Source organism: Rattus norvegicus, chromosome 1 (genome assembly GCF_021556685.1).
Source record: "Rattus norvegicus strain SHRSP/BbbUtx chromosome 1, alternate assembly SHRSP_T2T, whole genome shotgun sequence".
NCBI classification, from domain to species: Eukaryota; Metazoa; Chordata; class Mammalia; order Rodentia; family Muridae; genus Rattus; species Rattus norvegicus.
The window spans coordinates 242,886,323-242,899,104 of NC_141534.1; the positions used below are offsets into that span (position 1 = coordinate 242,886,323).

General features: G+C 44.0%; 1 protein-coding gene across 30 annotated transcripts in view; it reads right to left on the reverse strand.

The window, feature by feature from the left end:
• Positions 1 to 12,782, reverse strand: part of Sgms1 (sphingomyelin synthase 1) — a 258,698-nt gene that overhangs the window by 157,981 nt on the left and 87,935 nt on the right. For all 30 annotated transcript variants that reach the window (XR_015628744.1, XR_015628741.1, XR_015628743.1 and 27 more), the window contains 1 exon segment: positions 4,329 to 4,417. The gene's annotated coding sequence lies outside the window, so the exon portion shown is untranslated.

Consider the following 12,782-nt stretch of genomic DNA (forward strand, 5'->3'; position numbering starts at 1 on the left):
ATCAATGCATTTGCAATAAAAGACACTGTGGGGACTGTGACCATGCGACACGAGCACAGATGTGATCAGCACAGTTTCAAAAGGTCACCAACAGGCATGTCCTCATCCTTAGGTTAAGTAAAAGAAGTAACGTACCTTTTAAGGCAGAAACGACAAGAAAATTGATGGAGGACATGTACCAAAAGCTGATTTATTTTCTAATCACTAGAGCACTCCTAAGACAGGAATTGGAGTCATTAGATTTCTGCTATACAACAGTTTTAGATAAAATCTAGAAAATTATGTTTTAAAATGGTCATAACGCTATGGTTAGTCTTTGAAACTAACCAAAAACTAAATCTGAGAGACTATGGCAAGAACAGTGAACTAAAATTTAAGGCAAGAGCTTTGAAGAACAGACAGGGTAGAAGGATGGAGCTGCTGGAGACAGCTAAGACCCCTGCCACAGTGTTGGGCATCTACAGAGGTAACGTAATGCCCGAAATTAACCTGCAGGTCCCACCTGCCCAGCAACCAGGTAACTTCCTCCAGCTGGGAGTTGTAGTTCTTAAAAAGGAATAAAGCCTCACGGGAAAGTACTGTGGCCTATAGGTTTGTCCTTATAAGCCCTGCAACAAGTCGTGTTCAAGGTCATTCCTACTGGGACATTCTAGGATTCAGTCCTGACCAAAGTCTATCTATTAGTTGGTATTTAATATTTAATAAAACTTGCTTTAAATGTGATTCAAATTGGTGGAGTTGGTTTTTCTGGTGAATCTCAAGACAAACATTAGCTTTCCAGATACTCCTAAAACAAAAAAGGGCCCTGGGTCTGTAGTCTGGAGAAGTTATACCTTGAGATTCCAAGGTATAATTATCAAGTGACTTGGTAGGTCAGGGTGAGGTGAGACAAGGTTTTACTATATAGCACAGATTGGCCTAAAACTCACTACAGAGCACAGGATGACTTACAAAATGTAGCAATCCTCCTGTCTCTGCTTCCCAAGTGCTGAGACTATAACATGTGACATCATGCTTAACTGCATTGATGTTTGCTTGTTTTTTACTGAGATACTGATTTACTATGGTGACTGGACTGGGTTGGAACTCATCAGCTAACATCACCCTCCTGTGTCCACCTCCCAGATAACCAGGATCTACAGGCAATGCCAACCTGGATAGCTTGTATTTGTTAACTGAGATCTTCTCAGATAAAAGCCCCATTTGAATTATTAACCAATAATCTAAACTCAACTTACACATCAGGAAAGAAGACTACAAACTCATTTAGAACACTAAGGAATTTGTCAGGCACTATCGAATATAAGGTATGAAATAACCATTTATTGTTGGTTAAAAATATGAAAGATAAAACAAAGAAAGCCGAATGATAGCATCAGAGACATTCTCACGAACTTGAAAGCAGAAATATGAGATTTTTAAAAAGAGAATATAAAATTATTAAAAGTAGGAGCTCTAGGAAAATTCAATACAGCAGAAGAGAAGATTATTGAGTGAGAAGTTACATCCTGAGGAAGGTAAACATCAAACAGGAGCTGGAAAGATGCTAAGAGGAAAAGGAAGCGCCAACATCCATTTAACCAGAACTGGAGGGCTTATAGAACAAGTGGGAGACGGTATTTAGACCAATAGCGACTAAGGCGTTTTCAGGACTGATAAATGACAGAAATCTGCAGATACTTGAAATGCACAATTAAAAACAAGGCAAAAAAATCAAAAATCAAAAAACAAAAACCATGTATACCACCAAAGATAAGTCCAGCGAACACAAGACTTAGCAACACTGACAGTAAAAGCAGCAAGTGCACCATAGGACAGTGTACTTAAGAGGCCATCCAGAAGCAACTGCCAGCTGAGAGGTGGAAGGGTGAGATTCACACATCCCGGAAACCAAAACCAGGAGACTCTCAGCCCAGAACCTTCCAAAGAAGGCGAGGCAGATGAGAAGAAAGGCACAGGATGGGAGAGAGATGGAAGGCATGATAAAAATATACAGTTAAAAATAATACTGCCCTTCACTAACATGTCCATTTCTTATGGTGACACAATTATATATGTTTTGACAAAAGCATCTAAGATCAGAAAGAACAGTGGCCCTGTGAGGTTTATATTATTCTGGAAAGCAGCCGGAATGCTTAAAATGCTAACTGAGCTTTTCAAGTAGCCAAGCAGACACAGAAAACTTTCAGGATGGCTATTAGAAGACAAAGTCAACACATGACGAGAAAGGGAAATTGAATGAGAACACACACCAACAGAAACAACGAAAATGGACCACACTGGAAAAAACATTCCATTATATCCCAATAACCAAAACAGAAACACCACACCCACCACCGTGCATGGAAAGTACAAAAGAAGCCAATGCAGCCCACAGGAGGCTGAGGCAAGAGGAGCTGAAGCTCTGGGCAGCCTGGACCACAGAGCCAGACCCTGGCCACAAATGGAGTTGTGGCCAGAAGAGGGGAGAAGGGACAGGCTGAAAGCTTTGCACTGAAACTGTGAGCTCTGTTCCCCAAAAGAGAGATGCTTAGTCTCATGGTTTATCAAGAAAAGCATACTAAAACATAGAACCTCACACCCACTGGGATGGCAACAAAAATACCAAAGATTAGAGAAAGTGAGGCCGTGGATGAGCGGCAATAGATCTCGTTTAACTGGAGATCTGGTTTTAACAATAAGAGTTAACTCACTATAGTTATATATAAAAATCTCACAACACGCCATTCTCTCTCTCGTCCCCCTCCCCCTTCAAGACAGGGTTTCTCTGTGTAACGAACGTGGTTGTCCTGGAACTCATTCTGTAGACCAAACCCAGATCAATCTGCCTCTGCCTCTCTGCCTCTCTGCCCCTGCCCCTGCCCCTGCCCCCAAGTGCTGGGACATCACCACAATATATCACACTTATCAAGTCTGAAAATAAGCAGAGCTTACCAATGCTGTCTCGATGTGTACAGTAATTATACCAGGCATTGTAGTTATGCTAGGCTGGCAATTAACAGTGATATAAAGACACCATTTAGGTCAGGAGCTAGCTATTATGTTCTAGTTTGTAGTGATACATTTTTCTGAAAATATTTCTTGATCCCGGAGAATCTGATCTTTTGCTGGACCTTGCAACCAAGTTAATAATTCTGCTCAAAATCATTTAAGACTATGCATTTGGCCTGCTGTCCTACTGTGTACTCAGCCTGTTTAGTTTAGCCTTCCTTTAAGAGAATAATGTAACACACTTTACTATGTCTGGGATTGTCCACAAAAGCTTTTGCAAACTAAGCTAAGTGCCTTCCTTTAATCTTAAATAATGTGCTCTCCTATGCCCAGGCCTAGAATAATGTGTGTGTGTGCATGTGAATGCTGTGGTACTCACTGGCTGAAAGCAGTTGCTAAAAGGTTGGTGAAGAACCTTAGAGCAAATAACCATCACAAATATTGGAAGTTCATCAGGGTGCGTCTTGATAACCATCTCTAGTGTTAAATGTTCTTTTGGGTCAGCTGGGGTCAGAAAATTCTTCCCCTTGTGAGACTCTGTTAAAGCTTTTGTAAAGTAGCCCTCCTCCCTTTCCAGGTTCTGTCATTTAATGAGTTCAGAACAAAGCCTTTTGTAAGGGATAGGCCCCAGTTCAGACACACAGGAGGCACAGCCCACAGGCAACAGGCACAGACACCCATAACAGGCAGACTGCAGGCAGGCCAGAAACTACAAACTACACACAGGAGAGAGAGGTGTGAGGACGACGGTGGAGAATTGAAACTTGGGGTGCTCTCGGTCGAGCTCATCCACAGAGAAACTGCTCTGCTCCCCATTTTTTAATGTGACATTGACATATTTTGGTCCTTTGAGTTATCTTTATGACATTGACCAATGCACTTGGTGGAGGTCTCTATTCCACCTCGCGGGCACTGGGGCAGCAATGCCATTCGCTGCCCAACCTCAAAGAAGGAAGCACATTTGCTCACTGTAATCCCCTAAGATAAAGACTCCAATTGACAGCAAACCTGGATTAAAGCAGTCTGGCCCTGGATGATGTCCCTCAGCCTTCCTGGAATCTTTCAAACGCCTGCAGTTTATATGACTCAAGAGGAGGTTATGTCCCGTCTGTGCCCTTTGTCTTTCTGCCTAGCCACTTTACTTGCCTCCTCTAATTTTCTTCCTGACCCTCCACAAAATGCAATGGCCGATTTTTCCTTGAGATACCAAAAGGGCCTGGGCATTCCCTCTCCGCCACCAAAGTTGGACACTCAATCCCAAAACAAAGGAGGAGGGGTTACAGGGACCTCCGATCCAAGGACCTCTGAGAATGCGTGAGACCCAGGGGTTCACTTACCCGTGCTGTCTTCTGTATACCCTCCTCTGTGCTCCAGTGGCAGCGCCCTGCTTGAAAGATCACAGCTTCTTCGGCCACTGTAGCTTTCCCTAGAGTAACAAAGTCAGGAAATAAGAAAGAAATCAAGCAAAGGATTAAAGGCACCCACTGGGGAAAGAAACTCATTTAATCAGGTAAAATTCCCACCATTAAGAGGAGAAATGACCACCGAAACTCAAAAACATCTCTAACTTAGCCTGAGCCCCTTTCTCATCTCTAATCAAGACTCTTCAGTAGTAGGCTGATGTTTGTAGAAGAAGTCATTCTGATTTACCAAGAACGCTGCTGTACATTTCCTTGCAGTGACTCACAGCCTTCAGAGGACAACACTTCTATTCTTGAGCATACTCTTTGGAAATGAAGCAGTAGCTCAAGTTTCTGAAGGTTAGAAAACCTGCCCCCAATCTACTCAGCTAAAAGGCATCAAAGAAGAAATGAGAGGGGCTGGTATACAGCTTAGAAGGCGGAGTGCTTGCCTAGCAGGCCAAAGCCTTGGGTTCAATTCCCCTGTATGCTGAGACTCTTGACTTCTTGCCTTGATCTGCTGATCAACGTTCTCACCCAACAGATGCAGAGTGACCAAGACACTGCCACAGTTGACTTAGAAAAGCAAACCTTGCATCAGAAAACCGAGAGGCAATTCAACCTCTATCTTCTCCACACACCCTCCCTCCTCTCCCTGTAAGTCATATTCATCACTGTTCAACGTTTTAAATCTTTTTAACTTGAGAATAATTTAAAAATCGACAGAAAAGTTGCAAAAATAGTCCTACAAAGAACACCATTGCAGCCCTTCCCTGAATTTGTTGACTGGAGAACACTGTTGCAGCCCCTCCCTGAATTTGTTGACTGACACTTAGCCCACTTCCCTGAATATTTGCTTGGTTTCTTCCATACACACACTGAACACTTTTGTCTTGAGCCTAATGTGACAGTCTCACACACTGGTGCTTTTTCTTTAAACACTTCAGAAAGTATTCCCAGAGAGTCGGAATGCTCTAACATAATCACAATGAAGTCACCAACTGGGGACCATGGACACCAATGCCTTAATCCATTCCATATTCAGTTGCCTTAATGATTTTTTAATAGCATTTCTTCCATGACAGGATCCAGCCCAGGGATAGAAAAGCATTCCACCGCTGCTTTTCTTTAACCTGGAGGACACGCCCCTTTGTCTTCACAACCCTGAGAAGAGTGGAGCTCCTCCCTTTTAAAATTAATGGAGCACTTCCATTTTCGACTGTCTGACCTTTCCTCTAGTGATTCTGGTTGAATCAGAATGGCTTGTGTCTTTCTCAGCCAGAAAGTTCCCTGAGATGCTCTCCGAATATCACATCCGAAAGTGCAAGTCTAGTCTCATCCTAAAGTAATAGCCACTTTATTCAATAAAAAGAAGTCGTTCCAGGGCTGGAGAGATGGCCCAGAGGTTAAGGGCACTGACTGCTCTTCCAGAGGTCCTGAGTTCAATTCCCAGCAACCACATGGTGGCTCACAACCATCTGTAAAGAGATCCGATGCCCTCTTCTGGTGTATCTGAAGACAGCTACAGTGTACTTACATATAATAAATGAATAAATTTTAAAAAAAATTAGTCACTCTATTTCTCCTTGCAACTAATACTTCATCTAGGGGGAAACATTTTAAGACCATCCAAGTATCATGTCCTACCTCCAAATTCCCCTTTCCCACCTCTGTAATAATCTCAATACTTGAAAAACTGAGGCAGGGGGATCATGAGTTTGAAGCCAGCCTGGGATATATAGTAAGCTACACAAGATGAAGGAAAAGACAAGAGGGGGAGGGAGGAGGAGGAGGGGGAGGAGGAGGAGGAAGAAGAAGAGGAGGAAGAGGAGGAGGAAGAGGAGAAAGGAGGAGGAGGAGAGGAGGAGAGGGAGAATGAACGAGGAAGAGGAGGAGAGAGAGGAGGAGAGGGAGAATGAACGAGGAAGAGGAGGAGAGAGAGGAGGAGAGGGAGAAGGAAAGGAGAAATTTTCCTAGGTACCATGATGCATGCCTGTTGCATGCTTTCTGTCATGACAGTTGCAGCAATCTGCCTCCAGCATTCTTTGCACATTGCTACTCATTCATCACCAGCCGTCTTCCTCATCGAGTCCTGCTTTTCTTATGACCCATCCCTACACGGCCCCTGTACTGCACAGTGGCACTCAGACTTGGCCAGTGAGAGCTCCTTCAAGCTGCCTACTATTTTTGACATATTTATTTTTCCTCACTTTTATTTCTTTACTTTCTCCCATCAAAAATATTTGGGACTTATCCTGAATATGTCCTGTCTCTGTTCTGGATGAGGTCATTTCTCCAAAGAGTCCTCGGGTCTTTTGGAGGAATAACAGAGAGCAGGAATCGGGATGACTGGTTTCCAGTCAGTCAGTCATTTTAAATATGAGCCACATGCTCCTTTCTGTCATAAAGTAGATAATTCAAGAGGGCTCGTTTCCGTTGTGGCACCTAACTTATTGGTAGATCCCACCAACTTTTAATCAAGGTCTACACTGGGTTAAGATGAACCTACTTCAGTTATATCCCTATTGCAAGCAAGTGGCCTTCCCCTATGGTGTTATCCTTATCCCCTGACACGCAGTCGATCCAATTTGTTGATGGCATGGCTAACAGGCTCAAAATTCCTAATTCTTGGAAACACAACCCCATTTTTCTATTTCCCTTCATTACCTGGAGGCAATTCCTCCCTGCCGTGCACCATCTTAGAGAGTTCCACTCTCAGTGCTTCCTTTTCCCTTACCTCGCTGAGCAAATTCCAGTCTCTGCAGCCCTGAGCCTACAAATCTGTTATCTCCTTGCTGAGCCCCCAGGCTCTCCCTGTGCTAGTCATGTCTGTTTTGGCAGAAAACAGACACAGGCCAAACACCAGGACAGGACAGCAGGTTCCTAAAGGTGTCTTCTAATGAGTCACAGTCTTGGCTGCCCGTTGTCCACTGCCAGGGGCCTCATGGATGGAGAGTCTGCACTTTGTATGAAAATGTAAGGTCAGCTTTAGCTGCCTCTCACTGTTTCCATGCCTCTGGCATGAGGTAAGGCTGTGCTGGGAACGAGGAAGGATCAGACCTATTCGGCCCATTTTAACAAGGTCGGTAAGCATTCCAAAGAAAGTCACTTCCTGGCCCACTCTCCCCTCAGCTGTGCACCTGTTCCTTTATTCTGTAAACCCGCAGTATCCAAATCACTCTCGAGGACTGAAGTGATTCCAGATGAGATGACAAAGACATGCTTCTCTTCGTTCTAGAAAGCAGACACTCACTGCACGGCTGTTCAGCACTCCGACAGCGAGCTGTGTTTCCATGACTCTTCCTCCAAGTCACACAGCGAGGGTGTCTAGCCAAGACTAACAAAGCTGGTTGCTATGGTTTGTACTTCCTGTTTATGTGTGCATACTTAGGAACAAGTCACTTTCTGATGTAACTTCACATTTTTGTTTTTACTTCTAGTCACACATATCTACAAAGATTAAAAAAGGATCAAGAAAAAAGAAAGAAAAAAATTGTAATCCCAGATACAAACTTAACTAGAAGAAAATTGGAAGAAAAACTATTTTCATAACATGCTATAAGGAAAGAGAACTTTGCAATACTAGGAAAACAGAGAACTTGTCTTTGTCTTTACCTGCTCAGAACATATGGATCATACTCACTCAATCTCTCTCTCTCTCTCTCTGTGTGTGTGTGTGTGTGTGTGTGAGAGGGAGAGAGAGAGAGAGAGAGAGAGAGAGAGAGAGAGAGAGAGAGAGAATATCACAGCAGTGGTCACTTAACACTCCTGACCCTGCAGGCTTTTCTCCCAGTGAGAACTCCTCACTGCGGCCAAACTATTCCCTGCACGGGAAGCCTGGTTTTTCTTTGGTTTTGCTTCAAATGGCCCAGAACTTAAAAAGCTAGTGTGATGGATCAGTGCCAGCCTGCCCGTCTTCTAGGACCCTCAGAGCACTGACTCACAGGTCCCTCTGAATCTCCAGTGGAATCACGCCAGGCCCCACCTTTTGTGAAGAACCTCTAGCCTCTCCAGTGGAGCATCCTTCTTTCTGCTTTTCCTCTTGGTAACCTACTGGAGCACTGCAGCCCTGGGAATATTTTGTGATCACTTCTGAAGTGGGCTTACTGCGCTCCCAGCACCTGGCCGCCTTTGTAATAAATAAAGGCAGAGCGATGGTGTTCACTTGTACTGGGCTAGGCATGGATGAACACTTGGTCTCCACGAGTTCTTTCAAGTGGATGCTGCTACCCTCAGCTCATTTCCCAAGTGAGCACACAGGCAAGGAGGTACAGTGACGTCCCAATGTCACAGCCAGCAAGTGGAAGTGCTTCGAGATACTTCCCTAGCAATAATGTGAAATATACTCAGCCGAAATATTGACAGGATAATGACAAACACAAGGAAAAGTCCCAGAACATCGATGGTGAGCTCAGGACACACTGCAAGGACAGGAAGACTCAGCTCACCAGAATCCTCCACCAGTGCTGAACCCCGTAAACGAGGTCCACACTAATTCTCAGAACACAGGCGACGATGTGCTACCGGGATAGCCTCTCTAGTGGAACGTCCTTCTTTCCACTTTTCCTCTGGGCCAGCCTGCATGACAACCCTGGGGAACATTCTGTGATCACTCTCTAAAGCGGGCTTGGTGCTGGGAGAGATAAGCAATTTCTTTCTTTTTTTTTTTTAAAGATTTATTTATTTCATATATGTGGGTACACTGTCATTGTCCTCAGACACACCAGAAGAGGACATCGGGTCCCATTACAGATGGTTGTGAGCCACCATGTGGTTGCTGGGATTTGAACTCAGGACCTCGGGAAGAGCAGTCGGTGCTCTAACCACTCAGCCATCTCTCCAGCCCTCTTTTTTTTTTTTTTTTTTTAGCAATTTCTAAAACACAGAAATATATACATGAATCAAAGGAAAAAAACACAACAGTAAAAATTGAAGATCTGCAATTCACATGGAAAACTTAATCTAGGGAAAAATCAGAAAACATGAAACAAGGAAACCCCACTAACATTTTAAGTACCGCTCTGCTATAATAAGCTATAGACAGAATTTTTATATTTCCAAAGGTTAAAAAATGGAGAAATGAATAAATCTTTCACTGTAAAGTATGAGAATTTTAGCTTCAATATAAGGACTTGCCCCAGAATGAGAATTTTAAACTAAGTAATATGTACTTCGTGTATCCACAATATCAGGAGAAAGCCCGGAATAAATGCCTACTGTTGCCATGGCCACAGCCATGTCACAGACTCCAAACCCTCGATCACATGGAAAGTGACAAAGCCCCCCAATCCCCAGGCTGAGGTTCAGGGGAGCCGAGGCCTTCTTCCAGTCCTGATATGGACGCTGGTAAGTGTGCATAAAAAACATCCATTGTTGGGGGTTGGGGATTTAGCTCAAGGCCCTGGGTTCGGTCCCAGCTCCGGAAAAAAAAAAATCCACTGTAGCCCTCCCACCCCCATATTTATTTCTAGACATGCCCCTACCAGGATTAACTAAACCTGCCTCCAGGATCCAAGTGTAGACCAGGCACCCGCCTTCCTTACTTTCTGTATGTAGTAACCTCCTCTGTGCTCAACTGTGTGCACTGCCCTGCTCCGTCCACTCAACATATGATGAGCTCACTGAACATCCAGAATGCTACAGTTTCTCCCTCAGAAAGCCCAGGCCACCGGACCCCAGCTTTGCTGTGTCCCTCCCTGTGTTTGTCTTTTCTTCGTTCCCGCGCTGCTATAGTCAGATCCCCACCCCCTTCCCCAGAACCATGCTGCACACAGTAACAGTCCTGTGTTAACTACCGACAGGCTAACCCTCGATGTTGATATTTCAGCAGAATATGCAATTCTGACTTATGGAAGTCTCAACAATAACAGGAAACATAACCAACAGTTGAAAACTTTAGACGACAGACCACTCATTAGGGGAAGGCCAGCTCTGAGAGGGCTACAAAAATCTCCCTGATTCAAAGCACAATCTCCTTCCAAGAGTAACACACACACGATTCACAAAGTCTGAAGGGAAGTGACACTTGCCTTGGGAGATTCAAGGACCAATCCAATATGTTAACCACAGGTATTTCCACAGTACCTGTTTCCCAGCAAGCACTTAATTATTAGTTATTGGTACAAACAAATAATTGTAACCTTACTCTTGTCAACGTCAAGCTATCCTATCTCAGAGGCTATTAAAGAAGGAGGCAGGAAGGCAAATAGAGCTTCACAACGAAAAAATAGTGGCCATGTGCTCAACCACACAACTAGTGCACACTATCCACTGTCCCAACAGAGTGTCACACAACATCCAGGCTTCTTCGTACGCATCGAGCAGATCTCTCCATCTCCACCCTCCCTTCTCACCCTTCCTGTCCCTCCTTTGTCCTCTCTTTATTTCCCTAAACAATTTCACCTCTACTTTCATTTTATATTTTTAGACCTCATTTTTTGTGACAACATAAAAAGATGTTTTTAGGAACAAGAAAATGTATTTGTCTTCTGAGGCTGGCATATAAAATCCATGTAAAATTCTTGTAGTACGATTAACTCTAGTTGCACCCATTCTTCTCATTCTTCTGCTAGTGGCATAACTCCATTCTTTTTCTTGTGGTGCAGAATAATTGCCTTGTGTGTCTGTCCACAGTGTTTTCAACCCACTTCTCTGTTGCTGGACCCGTATGTAGCTTGGTTCCACAACTTAGCAGTTGCGTGAAGGGTCGTGATGCACTTTGACGTGCAGGCACCTCCAGGAAAAGGTGACGGAGAGTCCATCAAATAAAGAGCCAGCAGTGGCCGGGCTGAGTCAGCTAGAAGATCTGTATGTAAATGTTATGAGCGATCTCCGTACCTGTTTGCATAATGGCCAGACAGGTTTACATTCCACCAGCATGGTATAAGAGGCTCCCTTTTGCACACATCCTCACTAGAATTTGTGGTGTTTTCCTAATGACTGCCTCTGACTGGGGTGAGATGGAATCTCATTTTTAATTTGTATATCTCTGATGATGAGTGAGATTGAACATTTTTATGTTTTTTAATACTTTTTTAAAACTTCATATATGAATACACCATCTATATCACTCTAGCTTCTCTTTCTTCCTCTTCCAACTCCACCTGTGTCCCTTTCCCTCCCAAATTCATGACTTCTTCATTAATTATATATGTGTGTGTCTATGCACATGTATGCACATGCACAAACATATGTATACATAAAACATATGTATATATAATATATATGTACGTATACACACAAACACATGTATAAGCAACTCACTGAGTCTATTTTGCATTGCTCATGTGTCCCCGGGTCCAGGGATGACCACTTGGGATTGAACCTATACAGGAGCTTGTTCCTGCAAGAATTGATATTTGCTCTCTAAGCAGCCATGGGCCATCTGTCACTCTCTTCACTGAAGGGTGAGACCTTGTGGAATTTTTCCTGTCCACCACATTGATACATCAACTGGTGTTGTCATTACACTGGTCTTGTGCAGACAAACCGTATTGGTGAGACTTAGGGATGCACTTTTCCTGTCGTGTCTAGAGGGCATTATCTAGCAGCAGGCATCCTGGCTCCATCTTCCTCGATGCCCCCTGAACCTTCAGTGTAGGGCTTACACTGCACATCTCTGCATTTGATCAGTCGTGGGTTGCTATGGCAGTCTCCATCTCTGTGGTAAACAGAAGCCTCTTTCATGAAGAGTATGTGGCAGGCTGGGTCATGGACCAACTGTGTGTGCAGGGGCTAGGCTGTGTGACATGTGTGTTGAGGTTGGCATAGATGGGTGAGTTTCCAGGTAACTCCCTTGGCTTGGTAGGCCTCACGTGTCTAGTGATAATAAGTACTTTATCGTTTGTAACTGCTCACTTTACTAGCCGGTTTAGTGGTCAGGTTGCTTGATTCCTTTCCTGTGTGTGTTGAGGTGGGGTAAGGTCAGCCTTGGGTGTCTCTCACTAAACCAGAGCTTACGCAGCTCAGTTGTCTGGTCAATGAACTCCAAAGTCCTGATGCTTCCACTTCCTTTGTACTGGGGTCACAGATGGGCACGGCCACACCTGGCTGTCTGTGGGTGCCAGGGATCTGAGCTCAGATCACTAGGCTTGCGTAGCAGTCCGTCTTTGGATGCTGCTCTTCCGTCAGGAGTATGACTAGTAAAGCTTTCTCTCATTTCTTATGCTAGTCACTTAGTTAACTATTTCTGTTGCTAGACAGAAGCTTAAATTTCAGGAGCTCTCACTTAATGGGTGTTGACTTTATTTTCCTTAGCAATTCAAGGCTTATTCAGAAAGCCCTTTTCTCAGCGGTTCTCATCTTCCTAGTGCCGGGACCCTTTAATGAAGTTGCCTCATGTTGTGGTGACCCCAACCATAAAAGTATTTTTGTTGCTATTTCATAACTATA